Genomic DNA, 14,803 nt, shown 5'->3' with positions numbered 1-14,803 from the left:
AAAAGTTATGAATAACATAATAATTATAAGAATAAAAGTAACGTCATAATAATTTCAAAAGCTAAATTAATTATAATAAGTCTTATTCGTGAGCTATATTGACTTCCTAAGTATTTTGGCAATTATTAGTATTTAAACTATTGTAAAATGGCTTATAATAGTTAGGGCAATAAGGCCTTATTTCAATATGCGGCTTTTATTGCTATTTGTTTCAAGAAATATTTATAGTTATTTTAGTGCAATAAAGCCGCTTTTCATTAAGCAGCAGTATTGTTTTCAACAAGTATATTTAGAAGGCCACATTTCGTTTTGCAGCTTTATTGTTATCAACTACCTATATACGTGGTTCAATGCAATAAGTTAATTTTAAATTATATTATTATAGATTGTGCCACTCTTAAGAAATAGAGAACAAAATACAAGTTTAGGGATTTTAAAACCTTGAAATTGAAAAAATTTTGATTAACGGCTCTCTTGCACCGACAGTACGATATATTAAAGTATAAAGCAAAGTATTATTGCGAATAAAACTATTAATGGCGGTTATGAAAAACCTACCAAATTAAAATTTAATTTGAATACAATAGTTGATTTAAATTTTGCAAAAAACTTTTTATTGAACGTTCACAAAAACAAAAATTGACATAATATATGTTTTACTATAAATTATACATAAATATGTATGTATTATAACTACTTTACCTCGTATCAACACAATTATATAAAATTTTTTACAAATTTATTCACCGCATATAAACGATTATTGAGTATAGCAACACCTAAATCACTTCTGTTAGTAGTCATGCTAGTTACTATTTTACATTTTTGAACACTGACATCAAAAACCTCTGCACCGATTCATATTTGTAATCGCTAAAGGTTGAACTGACTTCTGTAATTTGAATTGTAAAGCTTCTAATGCAAAATCATTACCTAAATAAATTATAATAATAATAAATAAAATATATGAATTCATAATGAAGTAATATTTAAGAAAATAACATTTACATTTATAATTATTTTTCAGAAGTTAGAACTACATTATGTAATACATCAGGTGTTGATGTTAATACTGGCAAACACATATGCTCCATTAATTCTGGTGATACATTTTTCTCCAATCAAAATCATGTACTCATTTAATAACACATCCAAAGACCTAAAATATGAAATAAATATATTTTAATCATAACATAATATACACCTAATTACATAAGATTATTGGCAATTTTTTTTTCAGACCTATTTATTTGTTACCTATAGTATAGATTAGTAATCAAGCTATATTATTCTGAACGATGTACAAGAAAAATTTTTTTATTGCTCAAATTTAAAAACATACTGTACTTCTGAAGACATTTTCAAAACCATTTCATTTTATTTCCAAAAAATAAATTTACAAATTTCTAACAATATCGGTATCTGTATTGACGGAGCTGCAGCTATGATCAGAAAATGTAATGGTTTTGTCACACATGTTCAACAAATTGCGTATGAAAACATTTTATCAACTCATTGCTTCATTGTGAGCAATTAGCCGCTTAACATATGAACGAAAACCTATTTGATGTATTAAATATATGCATACAAATTGTGAATTTTATACGAACTAGTAAGGCAAACACTCGGGTTTTCAAAGTGATGTGTGAAGAAATGGGTTCAGATTTTTAAAATTTGCTATTACACACTCGTGTTTAATGGTTTTCAAAGGAAAAGTTTTGACCCGGTTGTTTGAACTGAAAACAGAAGAAGAAATATTTTTGAGGGACAAAAAATTATCACTTAGTGATTATTAAAAAAATAAATGGTTAGCAAAACTTGCATATCTTTCTGATATATTTTCAATTCTAAATTAGCTAAATGTGAGTATGCGAGAGTATCTATTCGTACAATCTGATCAAAATATAGTATCATTAACCAATTAAGAAAAACTGATTGAATTGAGTTCAGATGTAAACTTACATGATGTTTTTAAAAGCTACACAAATAGAGGTCAAATTTAGATAAGGGTTCAAAATGAATATTCTAGTTTGGCAGAAAAAGCATTAAAAGTAATCAATCCATTTACAATGACATATTTGAGTGAAAATAGATTTTCCACAATGATTACAATGAAAAATAAAACTAGAAACTGACTGGACATTTCATCAGCTATGAGAATTACTTTAACAAAGTAAAATACACTAAGAATTGACGAAATAATTTCATATCAACAGTAACAACCAAACCATTAAGAACATTAATTTAAAAATATATTTATAGAATGAAATATTTGGTGTACGTTTTTATAGTTAAAAATAATTATAATATTATATGTATTTTATGTTTTTTTTGCACACTGTACAGTACTTATTGTATTAATTATTGATAATAATCTATGAGAGTATATAAAAAAATGTATGTAGGGGGTGCTAAAAAATTGAAATTCAAAAGGGGTTGCCACAGTAAAATGGTTGAGAAACACTGACCCATACAATACATTAGTGTATGATCATCACAGTGTCTCATATTACTCATATGGCCAGTCTGGGGTTCCCTCTTTTTATAGCAAGCAAAGAAATATCTATTATATTTGTATGGCATTGAATTCAATTTCCAATTTTACAGTTTATATTTAAATATCATTTGTTTCTTATACCTAAAAACCATTGTTTATTGTAATTAATTGTATAAAATATAAATTTTATAGGTTCTCCTTTGTGGCTATATAATTATAGAGATTTAATACTTGGTTAATATTATCTATTATGACTACAGCAGTAATGCCTAGTATTCTACAACTATGTAATATCTACATGACAGGGTTATCTTTATGCTTTATGCCACCTAAGACAGTAACCGACAGTAGTTTGCAAGTACAAGAAATTAAGAATTTAGAATTTAGTTTAGTTATGGGGTCTGGAGGCCCTGTGGTCGATCCGGTCGGATGCAATGACTACAGTGTTCAATTACGCCTGATAAATAGTTGGGTAACTTCATGATTAACTTAATTGACTAGGTATATATATATATACAGCGGGTGTCTTGAGTCGACAGCAATCCAGTTATGAAGTTGGCCTTGATGTCCTGAGCGGCCTCTCACACAGCTTACATGTTGCAGGCGGACTTACACACTGGCACTCTCTTGGCAGTGATGTAAACTGCAATAGTAGCGATACGACAGTCGATGGAAGCTGAAGTGGATGGAGAAATGATTGTCTCGCCTAGTCAATGATTTCTTAGCGTATAAGCACACACTGGCATGATGATCATGTAGGAATATTTATAATAGTTGGACTATTCAGAGGGCTTATTTTTTCCTCAAATGGATTGGTAAGATCATTACAGAAAATAATGTAAATCAATTTTTCACAAGATAATGATAGGAACTCATCATCTTTAACCATTGCTCTGAAAATATTAATCATTATTTATATATTATATTAAAATGTCAAGAATTAGGTAATATATTTTATATCTTACAAAAAAATGTTCATAAATGCTACAGAACTTGACAACAGCTCTGCACAATTATGTAAGTCGGTAAATGATTTTATAGAGACAATTTGAAATATCTATTTGTGTTTGTAAAAACGCTGCACATACATCACTTGCATAGTCTAACCCAGAGGTATTCAAACTTTTTCATCACACGGCTCCTTTAAGTCTTCACAAAATGTTGACGGCTCCCAAATTATAAATGACAAAAAAATCAATGTTTATATGAATGTAATTTATATTTTATTATTTATTTACCATATTACATAAATAAAAAAATTAAAGCTAAATTTAGCGAATGATTGTAGTAGATAATGCAACGTTTCCCAACCGGTGTGCCTCAATGATAATAGTAAACATTTTTCGTAAATATATTTATTGGTTTTCAATTATACTACGCGGCTCCCTTCGACAACTCCCGCGACGCCCCTGGGAGCCGCGACGCACAGTTTGAATACCTCTGGTCTAACCAATCGATTGCAGCTGATTTAAAAATAACCTTGAGAACACAACAATAATGAATTCAAATTATTTTGACAAGAAATTTACAACAATTCAACAAAATTATCATTCATACCTGTACATTTTTATTGGTAACCATCATTTTGCCAGTACAGGATTAATCTACAAACAGTATTAAAGCGGCGGAATCAACTTTAATTATAAAACCAAGATTTGAATTATTGTTCTTCCCAAAACTGTTTAATATAATAACTAATAAGGAAATATGGACTAGCTGCTACTCAAACATTTTTTTTTGTCCAAATACTATTATACCATCTTCAGTTACCACCAATCTAATGAAGCATGAATCTTTATTTCTAAAAACAAAAATAATATTGTTACTAATGTTCATTTCATTAGCAGATAAATCAATTTTAACATACTTACCTATGATTGAGTCTTCAAATAGTTGTTTAAGAGAACGAAGATGTATTGAAAAAGTAACATCCTAAAGTTCAGATCCATTAGTTTCCAAAATTCACCTTAAAACATTTTCACACGATGAAACCATTTTATTTACCATCATAGAACACTTTTAAAATATGTTTCAAATGATTATTAATTTTTATATAATGATTGTGTTAAAACTGAATACTTAATTTAAGTTAATAATGACTAAGGAAAAACGAAATAATTCCTATAAATACATTACTATTTAAAAATTAATAACTTATTTTAAATATAAAAATTGTTAAAATAAATAAAGAGCGTATCAGATTTTCCTATCTAAATTACTTATATACACGCTAACATAACCTTTTATTTATACAATATAAATAACTAGGTTTAGACTATATAAATAAAATGCTATGTTAGTGGGGGTGTGTGTGTGTGTGTGTAAACAAACCAGTCATGGTTCTGAAATTGGGTACATAAGTAATTCTATGCCTGAGAATGTTAACTTCGATTTTAATTTTCAAAATTTTGTTTTTATAGTAAGGCATACACAGGGATTTGTTTGTTCATGATTAACAAATATTTTTTTGTTTATAGGGTTGCCATAGAATACGAAAAAAAATTTAGTTGTTCTAATTGGATATGATTTTAGACACAATATATTTTATTATTGGTCGAAACTGTGTTAAAAATATACTGTGTAGTTCAATTTAATGGAGTTTAAGATAGAGTAAAAATAAAATAATATTAATATTTGTTATTTTGAATAGCACAAAGATACAATTTAGTTATAACTTACTAATACTCAGGAGCCAGCGATTGAGGTGAAATTAGGATGCTAAGATCTATTACCAAATAATTTGGTGGCAGCAAAGAAGAAAACAAACCATTTTCTTCCTTTAACATAGTTTCTATATAAGTTTTTGCATCCATAGTCCAAACTTCATTACATCTATTCATATAAATAAATATTAAATAGTATTAACTGTAATTATCATTAAACATTTTATACACTAATGATTACTTGATATTATAAATATATGTCATTGTTCTTGCTTCTGCCAATCCTGAATTCTGATATATTAAGTTTTATCTTGTTTACAAATTTTGTATAACCATAAATTAAACTTGCACTCAATAAAGGCTTTGACAATATTGATATTTAAAAAAACTAAGAAGAAAAAAATGGTTAACATTAAAATAAAATAAATTATAGATATAAAAACATACCTCAGTTCGGTTTTGCATGTCGTCTAGTGCGCACGTATGCTGATATATGCTCCGTTATCAGAGAAAGTATAAGGTCCACGTCATTAGCGCATCCGCGCTATGGCTTTAGTACCCAATTACCATAATAGATATTATGATAATATTATAATGATATTATTATATAGATACGCCACTTACAAACAACTTAGCCCAACGTGTGGCAACAGTTTATGATATCCAGGGTAACGTAATTCCTTTTCAAAATGCGGTATCGGAAAGCAAAATTGCTCATGTTCACAGCAAACGTAATCTATCATCTTCGTCTACTTCCCCTAGACCTGCGGACAAGAAGTTAAAATCATTTGTTTCTCCGAACCGGTTCGAGGTTCTACAAAGCGACAATGAGTCAAGTGAGTGTGTTTTGCTTCCATCTAGTGAACATACTGCAGTACGTGAGACTCAGCCTCAAACCGATGTTATCAAAAATGCAACTCGTTTTCAACCTATTTACATCAAAAATATTACCAACTTCACCTTGTTCAAAAATAAATTATACAACTCACGCGTATTAATGGTTTCACCTGCAAAGCTACATCATCCTATCTCATCGTTCGACCAAACGGGCCGGACAATGCTAAATTAATACTCAACCACTTAAAGAACTCCGGCACGGATTTCCACACATTTTGCCCACCTAGCTCTCGACCTTTCAGGATTGTTATCAGAAATTTACATCACTCAACTCTTAGCTTTGATATCTCCGATGCTTTAACTGAGCTTGGCTACTCGGTTAGACATGTTGAAAATATCAAAAAGAACAAAATACCTCTACCGTTATTTTTTGTAGACCTAAATCCCAATAGCAATAATTCTAAGATCTTTAAAACTACTATGTTAATGCATACCTCTGTCGTGGTCGAAAAACCACATAAATCCAAAACCGGTCCTCCTCAATGCCATAAATGTCAGGCTTATGGTCACACAAAAACATATTGTTCACACAAACGTCACAAACCTTGCTACATCAAATGCAGAGAAGAACATTTCTTCGATATGTGTTCCAAAGATAACAGTCTACCGACTAAATGCGCACTCTGCGCAGGTGCTCACACTTCATCGTTTAAAGGATGCCCAGTCTACATCAAACACGCTACTTCTTTCCATAAACATAAAGAGGGAAGACGTTTAACCTAGTCTTCGAGACCTATTAAAGTCATGCAGTCAAACCCCTGCAGCTCCAACAAAACTCGTACTTACGCCGATGCCACAGTCAATCAACCACCAGTCGAATTATTTGATAGTTCAAGTAAACGCATTAAGGAATTCTCTAATATTTTGTATCCAATAATTAAGTCTTTAATGACTGTTTTAAATAACCTAAATTTTATCTTATCCACTCCCTAAAAATTATTATTACTTTTAGATTATTTGTTCATAAATTTTCTTATTATCTTTATTACTATTCATTTCAACAGTACCTATATGTAGTTCCACTGTTGTTTTTATTGTTAATTTAAATCATTCATGTATCTTATAGTTAAGCTATATATTATATTCTCTTGTTTATGTCTGTAATTGTTTAACTATAATAGTTTTTATACTGAAAGTTCTAAATAAAAAATAAAAACATACCTGTTTTATAAGATGTAGTTAAAAGTTGATATTGTTTTGTTCTAACAGAATAAAGTAGACTGTGATACAAATATTGATTCATCATCCACCATAATAGATTTAATTTCGATAAATTATATTCTTCAATAGGTTTAATAACATCTTCTAAATGATCAGTAGCAGCCATTAATCTTTGATAGCAGTCAATGAAGTATAAACCTAGAGACAAAATAAAAAAGTTAGTACAACTTAATAAAATAATTTGAAATAACTTACAAAATACAAAAACTTGAGGTATTATCGTATTTCTATACTTTTTTTTTAGTATTAGCACTTGTCTACACCTGGCTTATAATACAAATTCCATAACAGTTTTCAATATTTTAAAATACATGATCAAAATCACAACTTTTAAATCAAGAAAATTTGAAAATTATTATTCATTTTTTTTAAATTATAATTTAATAAATAGATTTTACTATTAAAAAAAATGAAATTTGTATATTTAATTTAAATACAGAATAGTTTTTATTACAAAATAAATTATGAAAAGCATTGATTTAGTTTATTGAAAGTCGATGGGTATATGTGATAACTTACTGTAAAATAGTATTTTTAACAAAATTTTGAATATATTAGTAAATAGTCATATTAAAAATTATAATAATAATTTAGAAGTTTACAAAATGAATTCTAAAAATAATAAGCTTAAGAAAATAGCCCATGTAAACAATAGTGTATTTATTTTATTTACTTAATATTATTATTGACTTTATTTGTTTTGATCATGAAAATTTAAATTTTATACAACATTGGTATTATGATAAATGTATTATTAACATTACATATTATGTTATTTCTTGTTAAAATCTCATTAAATAATTATAATTAAAATAAAACATATTAGGTTAATATTAGTATATTACATCATTTATTTATGTTATTAATTTTGTTGTTTATGTATTATAATGTATTTATTTTCATACATAAGTAATCTTATATTTTAACTAGTTGGCCCAAACACAGTACTGAGTACAATTATGAAAATTAATTTGAAGAAGGGATTATTTTCTATGTCTGTAATCCTGTAGTCATTTTTGGTTGTTATATTAGCAAAAATGTGTTTGTTAGATGTATATTCTTTAAACACGTTTGCCCATGGTGTTTGGAAGTCATGTGTACATTAGATAACTTTTGTTTCATTTAAACTTGATTTTTAACAAAATAGAGCATAAAAATGCAATGATTGAGCGATGTTAGAAGCAGAAGTAATATATATAATTTAAAACATACAGTAATATTCAATGATATTTCAATAAAATTGTTCAAAAAACTAATTAGGTGTATATTATTTAATATATCAATAACAGAAGTTTGTTTTGTTATAGACATATTATATATATTATAGACATTTAATCAGCTGATTCAGTTCTTGTTTATTAATTATTTGAAGTCTGAACCACCAAAATACATAGAAACCAGCCTGAGTTTAAACGTTTGATTATCTGAACTAAAGAAATGGTTATAACTATCATATTCAAGGCCATAGTAATCAGATTAGCCGAATCACAGTGTCATTCTTTTGCTTATAGGCAATTAATTTATTGTAACTTAAGTTTACAGGTATTTTTGATGGTTAATTATTTGAATAAAAATAATATACATTTTGTTTTCTTTCAATATACAAATTAAAATATAAGTAAAAATACTTACATACAGACTAGGTTATGTTGATCAAAACGATAATATTCACTTTCATGAATCATACACTAGATATTAAATAATATTAAATGTATCAACTAAATAGAATCTATAGAAAAAAATATTTATTCATAGGTACATATAAGTAAGTTTGCCACAGTTAAGCAATAAACATGATTGTGTATTGGTAAACTACAGATGTCTGTACCATAAATCAAGTATCAAGTATGAACTACTACAACAGTACTAATATCACTATTTATTTCTTAGATATCTCAACTAAATTAATTTTTTAAACAACAAAAAAATACAATATAATGAATATTGAAAAAGAATTTGTAAACATTGAATATTGATTATCGAATAGTTGATAATGTTATCACAAACGTAACACTCCACTACTCTGGTCTACAACCAATGAGAGTTCGTGATCTTCCATGGCTAAATACATATAAATATATTCTTAAATATATTTGTGATTTTCCATGGATCTCAAGACAAAATTTTCTATAAGATTCCCGCGTACAGATTATCGCAGATTGACAATGATAAATTATGTTTAGATTATTTAATGCCGTGTTGCATAAAAAATTGATTAAATTTAATGGTATACTAGAATTGAACGGATCAATCGCTGAACGCTCAATCTTGTTTAAGGAAGTAAGGGACCACCATTTTAGCTCGCATTGATACATTTAATGTTTTGTGCAATCCGGCAAGTAAGTGTTTTATTGCATAAGCTCATAAAAAATGTAAAATGTAAATATTAAATTGTAAAATTACTATGTATTTTGTCAACGAATATTCAGATCACAAAAATACTAAGTATTTAGAAAATATAACTTCGGTGTTACTTGTCTAGTCTAACAAAATACCTATTTTTGATCGAAAATCCGGAACAATTGCATGCAGTTTAATTTTTTTCAATATTGTTAGTTAAACTTGAACTTATGGGTAAGATGATATTCAATTCAGGTTTTTATATTAAGAAATAATAAGTAATAATCAATTTTTAGTAGATAATGATCTACTGTTATAGTATAATAGGTACTCGGTAAACATGAGGCATACGATCTGTATTTGCACAGATTGATGTAAAATGGATGGAATTTATAATCGTAATAAACGTTGTCATTAATTAACCTCGATATATATATATAGAACATTTTATATCACGTATATGCTTGTATCTATTTTATTCCTATAAAGTAGGTACACAGCAGAATATTAAGGCTACGAGACGGTGTCGTCTTATAATAAGTTTAAACATATTATAGCAATGTCGTATTGACTACGAACAACGGACATAAGTAATATATAAGGAATTTGTATACAATATATATAAAAGAATTACTTCTTAAGTGTAAGAACTAAGAACTTTCTGTACATACATGGATTGTATTTACTACCTAAATATCATTGAAATATATATATTAGGTACTATAGCTGAAAATAATAATATGCTCACTAGTTTTATTATAATAGTTGTTTGAAGCTGAACTGAGAATATTTAGAGTCCAATATAGTAAGTAGTAAGTACATACTAATATAGACTATATACTATACGAATCTTTGACACACCTCCCGTCCCCTTAACTCCCCCACCCCCCCCAAATATCCCTGTGGTGATATTCAAAATTCCATATTGTATATTTGCAGATATTGTTGAAGCCCAAATGCTGAGGTTGAATACTGTTTCGGAGCACTGATCGGTTCGGGTATCCCAGGGTCTTGCACAATTATGACAACTACATGACGGTCAGAGAGGATCATGTTTGTGGTGGCCGTGGCCACACTGGTCGCCGCCAACACCAACGAGCGGGTCATAATAATGATCGCCGAGAAGGCCGCGGGGACAGATGGAGTGAGGACGGAGGAGACAACGCGACGTGACTATAACAATAAGATCTCAACGCACCCAAATACTATTGTTACAAATTGTATGAATATTATTCAAACGACACACTGTACTTCATAACTGGTAAATGTCTTATTCTAGTAATGAAAATAGTCATAGTTGAATTTTAGATTCTGAGCGGGGTGATGAAATGGAATATATTGATTTTACAATGCGATGTGTGTTACGGTGCACAATATAATTAGTTAATAAACATAACACATAATTTATTTTTCGAGTATTTTTTATAAGCTTTTGAAGTTTGAATGTTGACAATATTTACTCGAAATCTCTAAAATTTGTTACAATTTCTACAATTTTTTTATGAACACTTAAACGAAGAATACTAATTATTCGTATAGAATTGAAAAATGTATGTTCATTATTATAATTTATACAAACAGTATTTTAAAGTGCAATGTTTTAGCAAAAATAAATTCAACATATACCATATTACTAATAGTAAAATAAATTACTTTAATAGCAACATAAATATATCATAAAACATCTAAGTAATATAAGCGTACGTATCGTATTTGCAAAGAATCGTTTTCCGTATGCAATGATTTATTGGTGATCTTTTTAACGTCCAAGACAATAATTATTTAAAAAATCCATTAACGTCTTGGGAAATATTTTTTACATAATTTTAAATTGTTAAAAAACACATTCTTTTTATTTTTTATTCGTTATTATTTTTGGACTCGTATTATTTTGTTACTGTTTTTATTCATTTTTTTAATTGGACATGCGCTGCATGCCATTCTCGTAATGAGTATTCTTCTGGACATTGGACAATATAGTCAATTTGGACAATAACAACTATCGAGTTCTCGGTTTATCGCAATCGATTGATGGCAGGCATACAAATCATCATACGAATTTAAAATACTGTTCTGCGCTATTGAACATAGTTCATATTGTAATTATGAATGGGTATACAATATAGAGTATACTTAATTATTTATGTACACTAATAGGTACTATACTAGTTATTACTCCACATGTATGCGCGTTATTTATTTAAAAATAAATAACAAGTTTAGCACTAATATTGACCGTATTATATCTGTTTCGTTATGTTTTAGGCCGACTTTCTGTAGGAATCAAACGGTTTCCGGCCTAAAATATTAATAAAGATTTTCTGATTATCTGAGTAATAATAAATTTAGCTACGGAACAACGAAAATGTAGACGTCTACTGCGCTTATACCTATGACAATGTTTTGGATTGTCAACATTTTTTCGGATGTGGTTATCATTGCACTGATGATGACCGTAACCATAATTTAATAAATAAAGCGAGAGCTTTCGCCAACTGTTGCCCATTTTGGATTAAGCTATAGGAAACGTGAAATTCCATAATTAAGAGTAGTATATTTTACTTATAGGTATTAATATGTACCACAGTCTAATTGGATGAACAGATACTATCAGGCTATGTAATGTTATTATAGTAAAACTAAAGAACATTAGTATATTATTTTACATCGAAACCAACGCGTCTGCAGGTAGTATTGGTTATGCTATTTTTTCATTTTCAGCCATCAACAGCAACTCAATAATTTATTTGTTTTTTTTTTTAAATTATATTATTTTAACACAGATTCAAGCTTGTAACAAGTATCGACTATCGTTATATTTGAACTTCTGTGAATATCTATGATTTACCGAATTACATTTAGATCAAATAATGTTATTATGTTATAAGTAAGATCAAAAATTGTCAATGTAATGAAATATTTTATTACAAAAATGTAGGATACAATAAGTATATATAAATTATGTTAAAGTATTTTTGTACCTTGGTAGTAATTGACAACACTCCAGTAGTCCTGTAATACCTATTCTTGTCACATAGTAAGTATTTTCAAATTTTAATTAAGTATTTAAAAAAATAACCTTGATTAAGTATTTAAAAAATAAACATTAATTAATAACATTTTGTTTATTATTTGAGGTTTAAAAATCCTAAAATTGATCTAGGTAGTGATATTATTTGTGTAAGTTATGAAGTTATGATAATGTATAAATAATTTTGTTGTCATTATGTTGTATAATATTATTTTTTAATGTTGTATGTCTTAAGTTATAACTTACATAAATGGTGTAACAATAAAATCAACTCAATATTTATAGGCACATAAAACTAAGCATGATACCCATAACAATATTGTCTTAAAATGAAAATAGTTACCTACTATACCTAATGAATTATAATTAAATATTATAATATAATATAACACACACGTGTTCCATAACCCTACATTCCAAAAAACCCTACAGTTCCAAAAACCCTACAGTACCACAACTTACAACTAATGGTATCAGTTGTCGAAGCTTAAATAAAAAAAAATATATATAATATAAAAACATATAGTAAAATCAATTCATCCATCTCTCCGCTCAAAATCTAAAATTGTGGGTAGATTTATTTTTAGAAATCTTAAGCTATAAAAATGTTAAGGCAGAGATTATATATCCTAACAAAAATTATTCTGTACACTTCACGAACAAATTCAGTGCATGCTCGCTTAAGAGTCTTGATATAATAATGAAATGTTGTATACTTGTAAACCCATTAAATTAATTAGTCAGTTATAATATAAAATATATACTTTCTGGTTAGAAGAAACAATATTTAAGCTTTCCGCAATCATCTGTATTGTTTACTAAACACTAAATCAGTTTATTTTTTTTAGTCAATTGTAAACAACATTGTGACAATCCATTATTTTAAATAACGTATTTTATTGTGATTTCCAAGTTTTTAAAAATGAATTCTTGTCAAAGTTCTTCGACAAGTCGCAAAGAATCCATACGATTTAGCGATAGCGTACTCCAGAGAAACGCAAAAGTAATGAGAGACCTCAGAAATCGTTTGAATAACTGCCGGAATAGACGCCCAGACCCAAAATACAATAGAGCAATGTGCAGTACGTCTTCCAAAAAGTATGAGCACATCATTAGGTACACCGTGATGGGTGGGTCCATTGCCCCTCAAAAATGAGAAACTATGGTTTTCTTCCACAAAACGGTTGGTTAAAATTTCTCTCCAAGCATTTTTTTGGACTAAAATTATCTCCATTTTTCTCCGAGTATTAAATATATTTACCCAATTTATTAGCGGGCACCAGTGATTTAGTGTTGTGTCTTGTGTACCATATTATTAAAGGAGAGTTATAACAGTCGATAACATCATAATGTAGTAAATTTGACTATGCCTAATTAAGATACTTACAAACTGTATTTATTTAGTCCAAAGATAAACATTTTTTTTGACATGTAATAGTATGATCTCAAAATATATTTGTTATATTCTTAGTTCCTTATTGGAAGAAATCAGTTGCGCCATTTGAGTTTTTTATTAGGTATGTCAAAATGTATACAGGCCAATTTTTTTAATCACTTTTTCTGTTTAGTAGTAAATTGTAAATACACAATATATCTTTGTATGTAAGACGCAAGTGTGGGTGGGACTGTTGAAGCTTTTACGATAACGTATAATGTATATCATACAATATTTTAATGAATTTAAATTATTAATTAATAACTTTTTTGCCTTTTGGTATGGATATAAAAATATTTGTTAGGTGCCTACGTTTAACCAATGCAAGTATAATTAATATATTATATATTTTATTTATTAACATATTATAATAATACATTATAACGGTGTTTTTTCAATAAATAATTTATTAAGCTATTCTAGCTTATTGCTTATGCTCTGCCCGACGAGCATTAGCATTATAATTGAAGTACATTATGTTTTTACTATTGCACAGATTATACGATTTGATTTTGTTCATAAAGTGCAAGAAAACTAGAAACTTTTATGCTTACGGCGATAAAAAACAATGTTCTTTACGAAATAGATATGATGATAAAATTAGGTACCTACCTAGTTAAATACTCAAGTCTAATTCAAAGCACATTGTTGTTATTAAATAAGCTATCTTAATAAATACAAAGACCATAACATTAATAATTTGAATAATTATTCATTTT

At 28.1% G+C, this 14,803-nt stretch overlaps 1 long non-coding RNA gene across 1 annotated transcript; it reads right to left on the bottom strand.

The window, feature by feature from the left end:
* Window positions 1-689: 689 nt before the first annotated feature.
* On the bottom strand, window positions 690-9,159 carry LOC111038321. The gene is made up of 11 exons (XR_002604975.1): window positions 8,911-9,159; window positions 7,219-7,416; window positions 5,608-5,924; window positions 5,402-5,548; window positions 5,177-5,329; window positions 4,369-4,463; window positions 4,055-4,298; window positions 3,463-3,976; window positions 3,015-3,390; window positions 1,009-1,159; window positions 690-933 (listed from the first exon to the last, which is right to left on the bottom strand). It is a non-coding gene; the product is annotated as an uncharacterized LOC111038321 (long non-coding RNA).
* Window positions 9,160-14,803: the final 5,644 nt, after the last annotated feature.

The sequence above is a fragment of the Myzus persicae genome, unplaced genomic scaffold, assembly GCF_001856785.1.
Source record: "Myzus persicae strain clone G006 unplaced genomic scaffold, MPER_G0061.0, whole genome shotgun sequence".
Classification (NCBI taxonomy): Eukaryota; Metazoa; Arthropoda; class Insecta; order Hemiptera; family Aphididae; genus Myzus; species Myzus persicae.
The sequence above is the reverse complement of the archived record's forward strand: the minus strand, read 5'-3'. Positions and strand labels throughout refer to the sequence as shown.